The sequence below is a fragment of the Mesoplodon bidens genome (genome assembly GCF_964165515.1).
Source record: "Mesoplodon bidens genome assembly, chromosome: 4".
NCBI classification, from domain to species: Eukaryota; Metazoa; Chordata; class Mammalia; order Artiodactyla; family Ziphiidae; genus Mesoplodon; species Mesoplodon bidens.
In genome coordinates this window covers 104256308-104269832 of record NC_138160.1, presented here as the reverse complement: position 1 = coordinate 104269832, position 13525 = coordinate 104256308, and the positions used below count along the sequence as shown (strand labels likewise).

The window sequence follows — 13525 nt, the reverse complement described above, 5'->3', positions numbered from 1 at the left end:
TGCAATCAAACCAACGAATTACTAAAAAGTAATTCAACAGAACCAATTTAAATTTTACGAACTGCTTATTACTAGGACTCTCCCATATTACTGGTGGGAATGCAAAATGGTATAGCTGCTTCAGAAAACAGTTTGACAGTTTGTTATAAAGTTAAACACACACTTGCCATATGACCTAACAATTCCCCTAGAAACTTACCCAAGAGAAATGAAAACTCAGATTCACACACAAAACAAAAACTGCACACAAAGGTTTGTGGCAGCTTTATTCATTATCACAAAAACTAGAAACAAATACTTCAACTGGTGAATGGATAAACATGCTGAAGTACATCCATATAATGGAATACTGCTCAGCAGCAAAAAGAAAGTACTGATACACACACAACATGGATTAATCTCAAATGCATTCTGCACAGTGGAAGAAGACAGATTCAAAAGGCTACATACCACATGATTCCTATAATTTATATTATATTCATGATTCATTATTCCTATAAGTTATATGATATCTGGCAAAATTATAAAAATAGAGTAGTGGTTGTTAGGGGCTAGAGTGGGAAAAGGGGTTGGCTACAAAGGAGCAGCAGGAGGGAATATTTTAAGGTGATGAAATTGTTTTCTAATTTGATTGTGAGGGGGAATGAATTTTGCTGTGTGAAAAACAGAAAAAAGAGAAAAACTTTAATATAAAAAATATCTTACAATACAATCACAGTTAACTGAAACGCTCAAAAAAAATAGAATATTTCCTCTAACTAAATTTTCTGGATAGCCCATGAATGCATTTCATTTCAGAAATCTTTCTATAATGTGTTTCTCTACTTTTAAGCCTGAGTAAATAAGTCACAGGCTTGTGTTTATTCTTTTATTTAAATTAGGCCCAATTTATTTGTTTGAAATTTGTCTCATATAGCTGTGATGATGCAAACTAAATTGGCTTGGGATGAGCATGGTGCCTCAGGAGGCATTTAATCAAGGTTCTTCCATGTTAAAATTCTCCCTAATAAAGATGAAATGATTAATCTATTCATTCAACAAATTAGTAATCATTAGAGGCCTATTATGTACCAAACACAGGAAATACAAATGGCAAATAAGACCACTGTAATCCCTGCCATCACATAGCTTAAACAAACAATAATACAAGGTATAATTTGTCCTACAAGAGAATTATAGTGCTTTCAGAGCACATAGCAAGTACACATAACCTAACCATATAAGATCTAAATTTCCCATTAGGATCTATACCTTAAAGTGCCTGGAATCTTGGTAAACACAAAAATACATGTACCACAGTGCTCACGACCCCATTACCCTTCAGTATTTAAGGATGGAAAGAAAGCAAAAACCATATACACAGAACACTATCACTGCACAAGCAGTACAATAATCACTCCCCTACAAAAGGTCCTCTTTAGGGAAATACCAGAATATGCAGATTTACTTCTGTCACCTTTCCAGCAAACATTTTTCTGTATTTTTCTGATACAGAATACCATAAGTATGAACTTCTCTGGCTGAGGAATATTATTTTAAAGGGGCTGGGGGCAGGGAAGTAATAAAGAAAAGAAAAAGAGAAAAAGAAACAGACAGGATGGGGAAAAAAAAAGAAGCCAGAGTAGGTATAAAGATTTTTGCAGTGAACTCCAAAAAACAAGTTAAGGAAGTTTAAGAAAACTAAAATAGAGGCACTGCAACCACACCCCTTCTTTCTGTTATGAAAAAGGAAGCCAAGATATGTAAAAAGAGGGCTGCCTGCAGGTGTTGTGGCATGAAGTTACCATGTACAGAGGTAAAATTACATAACCCCAAGGACTAAAGAGAGTGTGATGAATACTCAGCTATGCCAAAGTTACCCGAAACATTTTCCATCTCAAGAATCCTAGTTACACAATGCTTCTGGGACCACAGTGGGCCCCACAAGACCCAGTGTCAAAAAACCAGAAAAACTTTCAAGTGCTAAAGAAATAAACACAGATTAAAATAAAGTGCCTCTTGGTATATACATATTTACAAGAGTAAAAAGTAAAAGAAATTTACCAGAATCTTACTCAAACTCCATCTCAGAGGACTAAGATGCTGAGTAGTTTCTATCAAGAAATAAATGGTAGAAGCAAATTAATGCAGTTCCACAGTTCCTTTTCCAAAGTTCCTGCAGTTAAACATTTTGCAATTCAGAATTTCAGGGCATTTTTGACAGGTGATACAGTGTGTAAACACCATATACTTTTTAACACCCATAGAGAAAGCTGTAATGGCACAGAGAAGTCTGGGACAGCACACTATGATTAAACATTTACTATTTCTGCAGTGAAACCTACAAATACATGAAATAAAGACAAACAGTTCACAACAGGTTTTGTGAAGAAAAGCAATTGTGCCAAACATACAAAAAAAGAATTTTGGTTTTCAAAGCATTTTAGATGTCAGATTGTTGATAAGGAATTGTGGTCCTATAGAACAGTACCCATTACTCTATTACTAATTATATGTGCAAAATGTAACTGGTAACCTCTTTATCATGTGCTTTTATTACAGTATTTTGATGAACTCAAAATAATTCTAAAAGTCTCCTAATGGTTCACATATAATATGCCCTCTACACTCTATCCACCCTTAAATTTCTCTAACACAAATTCTCCTACCAGGGCAGTTTACAGAAATCTAACCCTTGAAATTTATAGAAGAAATGCAAATCCAATTTTGCCACCATGCAAAAAATGTGCATTGAATGGAATTTAATGTATTGAACTCATAAAATGGCTTGCTCTTATGTTGTCACAAGAAAAATGCTAAAACTGGTAAGAGTGTTCCTGACCTTGGAAGCAGCAGCAAATAAGTTACCATGGACCCTGATTTGCCATAAATGATAAGACACAATAATCATAAAACCCTATTATCATAGTGCATTTATATGTATATATTTACTGACTACATACAATATAAACAATATACTACACGCACAATATACTATAACTGAAGTACTAAACTATTTCTACCGAGGGGAAAAACAGAGACAGTACCTCATTAACAACGGTATAAAAGAGAGTAAAGCGGTAGAAGTACAGTTATGCTAAGTAACCACTAAGGCCCCTTCCATCCTTACATTCCATGAAAAATACAATTCAATGATATTGCAAATATGATAAATATAATAAAATATGATAACTAAAACTAATCAAATTTTGATGAGCAACATTCTTATACTAAATTTAAAGACAGGATTGCTTACATCACTTAGGTTTCTTAAGATTTCTAGGGGCATCTGAATTGGTACCTTAATTTATTCTAGATAAATTTCCCTTTAACAAATTTTCCAAACTTCAAAGCTCCTCTAATTTTGGTGCTATACTATTCAAAAGCTGCTAATGAACAAGGAATAAAGTGTCTTCACTAAGCATTCTGAGTATGAAACCCTGAAGAGAAGTCATTTCATTAACCTGGTCCTCTTACATATATTTTCTATGCATTTCTATCTCATCTTCACACCTCCATCTCTGATTAAAAAGAGAATTTGAAAGTATAAGGAAGACTTTTTTCAAAAAAAGCTAAGAGATGTGTATAAAAAGAAGGAGAAATCAGTCATTTTCAACCCTGAAGCACACTGGAATCACCTGTAGAAATCCTAAAATAGATCAATGCCTTGGCCCCATCCCCAGATTCAAATATAAAGTAGCATGGGTAGAATCCCAATATCTGTAATTTTTTCAAGCTCCCCAGAAAATGTTAATGTGAAGTCAGGGCTGAGAACCACTGGTGCAAGCTGCCTTTTCCACAAATCCTTTTCTCTCATCTACTAGTAAGTTAGCACTCCCAGCCCTACAGCAAGGACTGAAAGCACTGTCTTTAAAATTGCCCAATTTTGTTCTCTCCTTTACTCTGTCACAGAAAAAAATTTACTAATTTTCAGTTGGAAGATTTTTTTTTAAGTGGGTACGGTAAAATTTATTTTAACTTATTTGAAATTCTCATTCCCAGTGCTCAGGATTTTACTTTTCAATCAGCCTTCAAAAAACAACCTTCATTAGTAGAGTATTTAGATTAACAGTATACAATAAACACACAATACACATTCCAGTTATCAACTTCCAACAGACTATCAGAAAATACTCAAGAGAATGAGTTTAAAGAGCTCATTACATTTTGATATTTTAACTACAAATATTTTTAGAATCTCAAATATATAAAGAATATTAGCCATAATATGCCCTGACACTCATATGATAGAAAAAGAACTCAGTAAATAATCTACCATTTTTAAAATAAAAACTGGCATTACAAGATTCCACATCTTTAAGATTTACACTTTTTTGGGGGGGTGGGGGAGGGTGGCAGTGTTCATGTTGTTTTCAAATCCTTGGAACAAAAGGAGAAAATAAAATAATGTTTTACAAAAATATGCATCTACAAATACCAGTTTCTTTTTCAAATGTCACCAATAACTGATACCTACTAGTTTCACCTCCAAAACAATGCTAGGTTATTTTTGCACACCAAATTAGGATTTTATGAAAAGGCCTTATAGCCATGTGTACACACACCGTAAGACTAGTGGAATAGTCTTATGGGAATTTTCTCTCCCTATAACATTACCTACTATATTTCCCTGCCATTTGAAAGTATTCATTGCTAGAATATATAGTAAGTATTTCACAGAAATAGAAAATAAACATAACACAGACTGGGTGTAAGGGAAAAAAAACATTTTCACTTCCCTTTTTACTACAGGAAACTCTGACTATAACTTTGACTCCAATATATCATACTCTGATACCTTGCCAAGTATAACACTTGAAGTCAAAACCAAACAAGTTAAAAAAATAGATAACACAATTAATAATTAGAAAAATTCAGAAGTCCACTACTTTTATAAAATATACTTGTATCAAATGGGATCATACGGCCAATTTCAACTTAAAATTTTAAGATCTATAATTTGTAATAAGTCCAATTTTTAAAATAAATACTATTACAAAGTATCAGTGCATTCAAGGTACACCCTATTCAAGGTAATATACAATGAAAGCAGAATCATATGTTAAATTCTAGGTTGGCAGAAAACATCCCACCCCAGAATTTTATTTTCTTCCCTCAAAAAAAAAAGGAATTTTTTTTCCAATGGTAAAAATAATGCATAATCATAGCTGAAAATCCATACACTACAGAGAAGTATAAAAAGTATAAAAATAAAAATCATTCCAAATCTATAAATATCTGTCATTAACGTAAATATCCTTCCAGGGGATGGATGGATTTACTCTGTATATTTATAACAACACTGCAACAATTAGAATTACAACAATTAATTCTCTATATTAATTATGTATTTATACATACATGTATCTCCATATATGTCCCCATACACACACACACAATTTTCTTTTACATATACTGAAAACAAAGAAATCCTTAAGATAACAACTTTCTTGAAAATAAAAATATATGAATTGTTCCAAGCACTCATCACTCATTCTGCTTCTGCATTTTCCTTTCAGCAGTCCAGGTTTGAGGTTACTGTGTGTGTGTGTGGGTGTGTGTGTGTGTACGCACGCTGTTTTTGTCAACTGCTTGAGAGAAGATTAAAAGATTTGTCTGTTTGCTTGTTTTACTTAAACACGCACACACACAGACATACACACACACCAACTCTGGCTACAATTTTCCAAACCCTGAGAACCCAGATATCTGTATTAAAGGTACTTGGCTGACTGCTTTACGTAACTAGCCCACAGTCCTGAGCAAAACTGCAAAGTAGGCAAAACTTTTCATGGCCTCTCACTTTTTGGTCAGAAAGAGCACTACACTATCAATGAGGATAGGAGAGTTCTACCAACCAGGTGTGTGACTTAAGCATTTCACTCAACCTTCCCACAATTCACTTCAATTCTAAAAGTCTGTGATTCTCCCCTGCCCCCACAATTTTTATTTATTTTTTTTTTTTGCTGTATTCAAGATATGTAACACCTATCTTTCCCTCCTACCTCAATCAGATTCTTTGATTCAAAATAAACCATTTCTCTGACTGATAAATTCCCATTTCCTCAAGGCATCTATTCTCCTCCAGGTATGACAAAGAAATCTGATGAGATCAAAGATGTGGACAAGCTTTGTCCAAGAAGGAGGGTAGCAACACAGAAAAAATTTAAATAAGTTTACAAGTACAAATGTTTAATTTAAAGTTAAAATAGCTTTATGAGTTCCATGAAAAAAAGTATAATCTTTAACTGATTTTACTGACTCAAAGTTAGTCAATAAGAAAACTAGCAGTGTTTTCAGTTCCTAAAATATTCATACCCGAGCATATTTAAGATAGTCACACAGAAGCAGCTTTCTAATCTTTCATCCGTTACATTTGTACAACACTTTAAAGTTCAAAGTGCATTTAGATGCATTATTTATTTTCATCCTTAAAACAAGTAGATGTGTACATGTGGTGGTCACTATTGATTGCCTCTCTAACATCCATTTCCCCCATGTTCCTCCCTCCCACAATTTTTTAAAAATATCCTCCCTCCACCATGTAACTCAGGGAAATGTAACCCCATCGCCAATTGCAAGGGTATATATCCTGATTGGTAGAAACTCACTATGATAACCCTGTCCCCCTTGTCATAACTGGTTTGGAAGTGTACGTGACCTAATTCTGGTCAATAAAACATGAAGGGGAAAATATGCTGGTAGGCTTGCACAAAAGATGTCCTGGCCAGTGCACCAGGATCTTGCTACCAGTCTGAGGATGAATCCAACACACATAGGAAAGCAGAGCCAAGTAAATTTCACAGAGGCTAACCAAAGCTGTGAAAAACTAACCCTGCCTTCATACTTCAGCATTCCATTTCAGGAGCTACCGCATTTCAGGTGTTGTAATGTGGTGACACCAAGATAAAGAGTATATATACCCCATCTACCTTTCCTTCTCCAACTTCGACCTCCTTTTTCAACACCTATAAGCTTTCCTTTGCCTTTGGGCTGAGCTAGACAAGAAAGGCAAGTAGTTACTGTAAGCTGTTAGACCAGCAGCCTTTGCACCAAGCTCAACTGCTCCTGGGTATGGCATTTCCTCTTCCAAAGAACAATTCCCTCTACCAATTCACTCCTGCAGTCCCTACTCAGGTTGAGGAGATGGTGGAAATACAAGAAGGCTCTCTCCAACCCTGATGCTGTAATAAAAGCTGAAAGGTAACATACGAAATCAGACGAGGGATCCTATCAGGAAACATGTGGGAACCATGTGACCTAATAATTAAACAATTCACCCTAACGTATGAATGACTATATGTTCAGGAATACCACTATTTCTCTTTTTTAAAAGACGATGCTGTTAAACAAATCTCAATGAAAGAGTATAAACTAGGTGTTACTTTAGAAGTAGATACCCCTTTAACATACTATTATTAACCAACAGTTCATAACTTAGTTAAAAAGGGGAATCATAAAAGAATCTACCTTAAACATTTTAATGCAACTAAAACACAAAAATATACAATCACAAGACAGTCTTCTAATGCAGGGCCAAGGCCTTTCCTTCAAGCATGAGTCCATGGATTATAGTTCTACTTTATCTTTCTTGCAAAAACCACACGCATAGTACATCACCTGTGATTTCCAGTTTGCTTCTTAAACATGGAAAGACATCTCACAAACACTTATAAGCAATTTTATTGCAGAATCTTATTGCAAAATCCACAACTTTTAGGGTTTTTTCCCTAGTCATTTAATTCCACCTACACCGATTTTAACTGTAAGTGACTTCAGCTACTCACCTGTTTCCAAGGCAGCCACTGGCTCTCATACAAACACCTTTTCGCCTTCATAGTTCACTGAATAACATCTCATTAAACTATGTAATTACAACAAGTACAACTGCCATTAACAATTTGTTGGGTACACAGACAAATGATTCTTGGTAGGTATACACGGTACACAATAACCGGTGGGAATAAAAGTTCAAGAACAAACTAGAGTGTAGTCTACTGTCATTTAATGTAGCATGGACATCAAGCAGTAAATGAATGAAGAGTATAACTTAATCTTTTGAGTGGGTTAAAGAGAGGTGAGCTCAGAGATTCTCCTGTAATAGGCTATCCCCAAAAGTCTTTGCTCATTCTACGCACCAATCAACACTCTGACAACTCATATATATCAGCAACTCCTAAATTTAAGAGAAGATTTGCATAGTGCCTGCTATGTGCCAGGCATCACATCATGGCACTTTATATGAATTTTCTCAATCGGGATGAAGAATATAATGGCAGAGAAACCCTCTCCCCCGCCCCCTTGTTTTTCCAACGTAGCTATCAGCTAAGGAAAGTAGTTCAACACAAAATCAACTAAATATATGTAACAAATTTGAATACAGTTAAAATCTACATTACCTTACTGAAGAAGAAAGCATTAGAAATCTGTGTTTAAGAAAAAGAGTATATACATCATGAGATTTTACTAATTACAGTAAAAGCTATAAAAAAATGTGGACGTGATATAGTCATGTGGACATAGATTTTAGCTATAGATTTTCATTTAATTAAATTATAACTGTGATATATCATTAGTAAAGAAAATGATCAAAATGTGTGTCTTATCTACCAAATACACAAGCACTTCAAGTTCACTGTTAAGAATTCTTCCTCAGAACCAGGATGATTGGGCAGGGAGTAGAAGGAGAGAACATAATATAAGGGAGTTTAAGAACAAATCACTATGCACCTTCCATAGGTCCCATTATAGAAAGAAAGCCAAACATTTATAGTTCCTAAATCTCAGCTTTGAGAAGGGAGCTAGAAAAAACATGGCTAACAGCAGTCTCCACTGTGTCTCTAAAACTTACCCATCCCCGCTTATCTGTCCCATTACATGTTTTCTGACTAGTTCAGAGGCTCTCCAAAGTCACTTCCCATTAATAGACAATACACACTTGATTTCCACACATTAACAATCTCATGTATGGTTCTTTCCTACAGATCAGCACAAAAATGATACTCTGAGGTAGCTTACGTTACTAGAACCATATCTTCTGCTCCTAGAGACTCACTACTAGTAGAGAGCTACAGATATCCCAAAACCGCCATTTCCAAAGAAATTATATCTTAAAGAACAAACACCCAAACACATACTAACAACATCAATCAATACCACTAAGTGCCAACTGCATGAGAAAAGACAAAAAGGAAGAAGATGGAAGATTAGAGAAGACATCATTGGTCTAAGACTGTGAAGTCAGAAAAGAAAAGAAAAAGATTTAAATATGCACTCTGCTACTTCCAAGATATATCTTAAACAGGTTGCTTAAATTCTAGAAAACTCTGCCTCCTACTGTCAAAAGCAAGGCTTACACCACCTAACTCAGAGAGTCGTCTTAACAGTTATCATTTATGGTCCTTAGACAAAGTGGGCACTTAATAAATTGTAATAGGTATTGTTATTATCGGGAGGTTCAAGATACAAATTCAGTTATAATGTAAATCCTTATTGAACACTAAGAGGGGAACAGTCAGTAAAAAACTATCAAACACTCTCCCCTGTTACATGACTAGATGATTAAACAATGGTGTCATAAGGGTGATATTTTTCTAAGCACTCTTTTCATAATGATTAAGTTTGGGATTAAATTTTTTTAGAGTCGTCAATATTTAAGACGACTAAAAACCCTGTATATATTTATCCATAACTGTGGAAGTTTCTCATGTTTTCATCTTACTGGTATAGTCAATTCTCTTCCTATGTAGATTCTTCACATTTCACTTTATCCACAGTAAATCTCACCTTAAAGTGTATTAACAATAATATAACTATCCAATGACCTGTATTTTGTTATTTATTGTTTCAGCATTCCCACTATTTAGTTTGATACATCCTTTCGGGAAGCCCTTTGAGACGAAACAACTACTTGTTCCATTCTGAAAAAATGTGAACCAATAAACCACACCAGAATGATGGTCTATTCCCAGCATGAAGGGGATTACAGAGGGGACCCAGAGAAGAAAAGGGAAAGATTCCCATTTCTTCCCAAGTCATAGGTTTAAAATCTAGATTTATTTCATATAAAACCAATTACCAGGTTACCACACACTCATATGCAAATGCAAGCAAAGAAATATGACAAAGCCATGCAGGAACTGTTTTAGATTATATACTCTTCTGCTTTCCTCCATCAGCATGAATGATAACAAAATGACTATTCTAATTTGTTTCCTTTAAACTTACTAGCTTTATTTGCCTACCTACTTGCTATCAGCATAGAATCTATACACTTGGACCTTCATACCTTAAACTGACTCACTTTTAAATACAAGGCATTCTAGATGTCCATGGACTGATCTCCACCTAATTTTACAGCTTCAATTCCCACAGAGACCTCCTGGCACAGCAGCCTTAGGTCCAGCTCAACAGGCCCCATGATACCAAACCAGTATGCCGGTTCTCAACTGCTCCCTTCACCTACAAAACTACCTACACCACCCCACACACACACCGACCCATTTTGACCATTAAAATATTTTAAGCCCCAAATGGAGTGTTACCAGCTCTAACCTCGTTTATAATTCCCCAGTCAAAATTCGTATCTCTCTCTCTCACACACACACACACACACGCGCATGCTTCCACACATTTCTAATACACCCCACAGGAGTCCTGTGTTGCAATTATTTCTGTGCATGTCTGCTTCTCCCTTAAAGGTAGCTACTGGGTCTTAGTCCTCCTCATGTTTCTACCACTCTTCCACCCTCACCACATAGTAAAAGTCCCCTGCACAAGGTAAAGGTTCAGGTTGAACTAAACTATTCCTTTGTTCTAATCCTAGTTCTTTTATTTGAAGGAATAAGTGACTTCTGTGCGCTGAAGGTTTTGTTAATAGTTAATGCTTGCAAATATAACAATGAAAATGTCAGTAATTATATAATGCATTAGTTTTTAAGTTGATGAATGGCAGAAGAGGTCAGTGAGCACAATAAACCATCAGAAAAGATAATCATTTTCCAAGATTCCCCCAAAAGTCTCATACATATCAACATCAAAATTAAACTTTCTGTCCCCCATTCTAATAAGAACTACTTACTCCTTATACCTGAGGCATATTCAGAAATGCAAGCACCTTGAATGCAAAAATGTCTATACACTCTGCTACAAATCTATACCAAAGCCATGCAATTTATCTTATTACATCTTTCTTCCAATCCCATAAATATGATTTTCATCTTTTGTGCAACTATAAAGGCTAATGTATATAAAATAAGAAAATAATTGATCTTAACTCAGAATACAGTTGGAGCAAAGTTTGAGAATAATTACAAAATACCCTAAACACAACTCTCCACTCCCCTCTGCCAAAAAAGTTATTAAGGATGTCACAAACCAGATCTGATTTCTGGTGGGAAATGTTTTCTTAAACTGGCCTCACATCTTATAACTTTTGTGATATTTTTCTTTCACAATCTGCTTATTTACAGGGAAAGCAAATATTCTTCAAAAATATATACATGGCTTTACTAATTAGATATTTTTAATTTTAAAAAGTATTCCAACTCAGATATAGTTTAACCTCTTTTACTACCTGTGGGCAAATGTCATTCCTATCACAAGAAGTAATTGCAAACGTAAAAGAAATAAGTACTAACTTCTTTCCTTAACTTATTAAAAATCAGTAGGTTTTAATTGTCCAATTAAAGTCGATGTTCTAAAACCAAAGGTTAAAAAAGGGTCACTTGCTGACCAGCCTTGGTACTCACTACAACAGAGTTAAAACTAATTCGCACAGAGTAGCAACAGTAGCCATCTCCCACACACACTCCCACCCATTAACTTTTCCTCCTTCCCTGAGAGAACTGGAATGATCGTAACACAGGCCTAACTACCCTCACCCCAGGAGCAAACACTCATCTCCATCACCACCCCGCAGAAAAGAAACGCAGGGGCTGTGGACCAAGAGAGCCGACGCTCCTGTGGGTCACTTCCCCTTTGCAAGTGGGAGAAACAAACAAAGCAGCACCCTAACAGTAACCATCAGAGTAATTTTGAGCCCCCGACTAATGCCTTGGATAAGTTCTGAGCTAAGTCAAAAGCTCTATCGAATAGGTAAATCCCTACCCCCCCCCTTAAAACAAATACCCCATCGGGAAGTTTCTCCCAGAAATGAATGCTGGCCCCTGACACCTCCTCCAGCCGACCGACGGCTCCCTCCCTCCTGCCTAAAATCCCCACTCCAAAGGGCCTGCCTAAAATCCCCTCTCCGAAGGGAATTGTCTGGACACAATCGCGGGGCGCTGGGGGCTGCACTCCCGACCTCTCAACCCTCCCCCCAAAAGCCTCTGCCTTTTCCCAGCTCGCCCACCTCCCCGCCGTCCCCACTCGCTCCGCACCACTCGGGCAACTTCTGCGGCCAGCCCAGCCAGCCGCCCGCGGCCCCCTCCCTGCCCAACGAGCCCGAGGCGCCCTCGCCCACCGGCCGCGGCCGCCCCTAGCCCGCGCCTCCGCGCCGCCCGCCCGGGTCCTCGCCCACCCCTCCCCGGGGCCCCCGCCGGCGGCGCCGCCCCCGCCGCACCCCACCCCACCCAGCCCGGGACCCCAGCCCGCCCAGCCCCACCCGGGGAGGAGGGCGCCGCGGCCGCGCCGAGGGAGCCGCCGGGCCGGGGCCTCCCGGCCAGACGCCAACGCAAACGGGGCTTTACCTCAAAGGCGCGGCCGCAAGTGGCGGGTCGGTCCCGGGCGCGGGCGGCGCCCCCCGCTCCGTCAGTCAGCGGCGGCTGGGGCAGCGGCGGCGGCACATCGCACCCGCCGGCGGCCGGAGGAGGAAAGCGAGGCACGCAGGGAGGGAGCGAGCGAGGTAGGGGGGAAGGAACGAGCGAGGGAGATAACGCAGCTCGGACTCGTTCGCCGCACTACTGCCGGTGCGTCCTACCGCCGCCTCTGGCCGGAGAGTCGCCGCCCGGGCCGCGGCTGTCGCCACCAATGCAGCCGGGAATGAATGCACAGCGGCGCCTCGCTTATCCGGAGGTCAAACATCCTTCTGCCTCGGGCATCCGGATCGGCGCCGGACCCGGAAGTGAACGCTTGGAAAAAAAATTAAAAAGGAAAGCGTCTTTCTAGCGGCGGCGGCCACTCGAGCTGCCCGCATTAGCGAAAAGAGCCGAGTAGAGCCGAAGGTTACACCGACTTGCTCGGATTGGTTGGCTCGCCGACCGGAAGAAAGGCAGCACGCTCATTGGCTGGCAAGGCTTATAAAGGCGAAGCCACGCCTCCCTCCCCACCTCCGCACCGGCGGTGAGCGTAGCGATCGTGGAGTAATTGTAGATGCGCGATGTCTCCCTGGGTGAGGCCTTGGGAGGAGACGTTTGGCGAGGTCTGTGGAGAGAGCTGGGAGAAAACGCTCTCATGGTTTAGAGGAGCTACGAAAAGTTCCCCGCTGCTTGAATGAGCAGAGAGGCTAAAGGCGCCATTGTGCCAAGTCAGGGTGCCGAGGCTTTTCCGAGTGTGCGGAGCACAGCCCTTCAGGTGCCAAAGAATTTTAGGGCCCAGCCAGAGGGAG

The 13525-nt window shown here is 38.8% G+C and overlaps 1 protein-coding gene across 9 annotated transcripts in view; it reads right to left on the bottom strand.

Annotated features, from left to right (window-relative positions):
* Positions 1–12978, bottom strand: part of CSNK1G3 (casein kinase 1 gamma 3) — a 126876-nt gene extending 113898 nt beyond the window's left edge. For 2 of the 9 annotated variants that reach the window (XM_081231417.1, XM_081231418.1), the window contains exon 1: positions 12669–12978. The gene's annotated coding sequence lies outside the window, so the exon portion shown is untranslated. Of the gene's footprint in view, positions 1–2043; positions 2064–12668 lie in introns of those variants that run through there. The other 7 variants (XM_081231414.1, XM_081231421.1, XM_081231416.1 and 4 more) reach the window with 4 other exon arrangements.
* Positions 12979–13525: the final 547 nt, after the last annotated feature.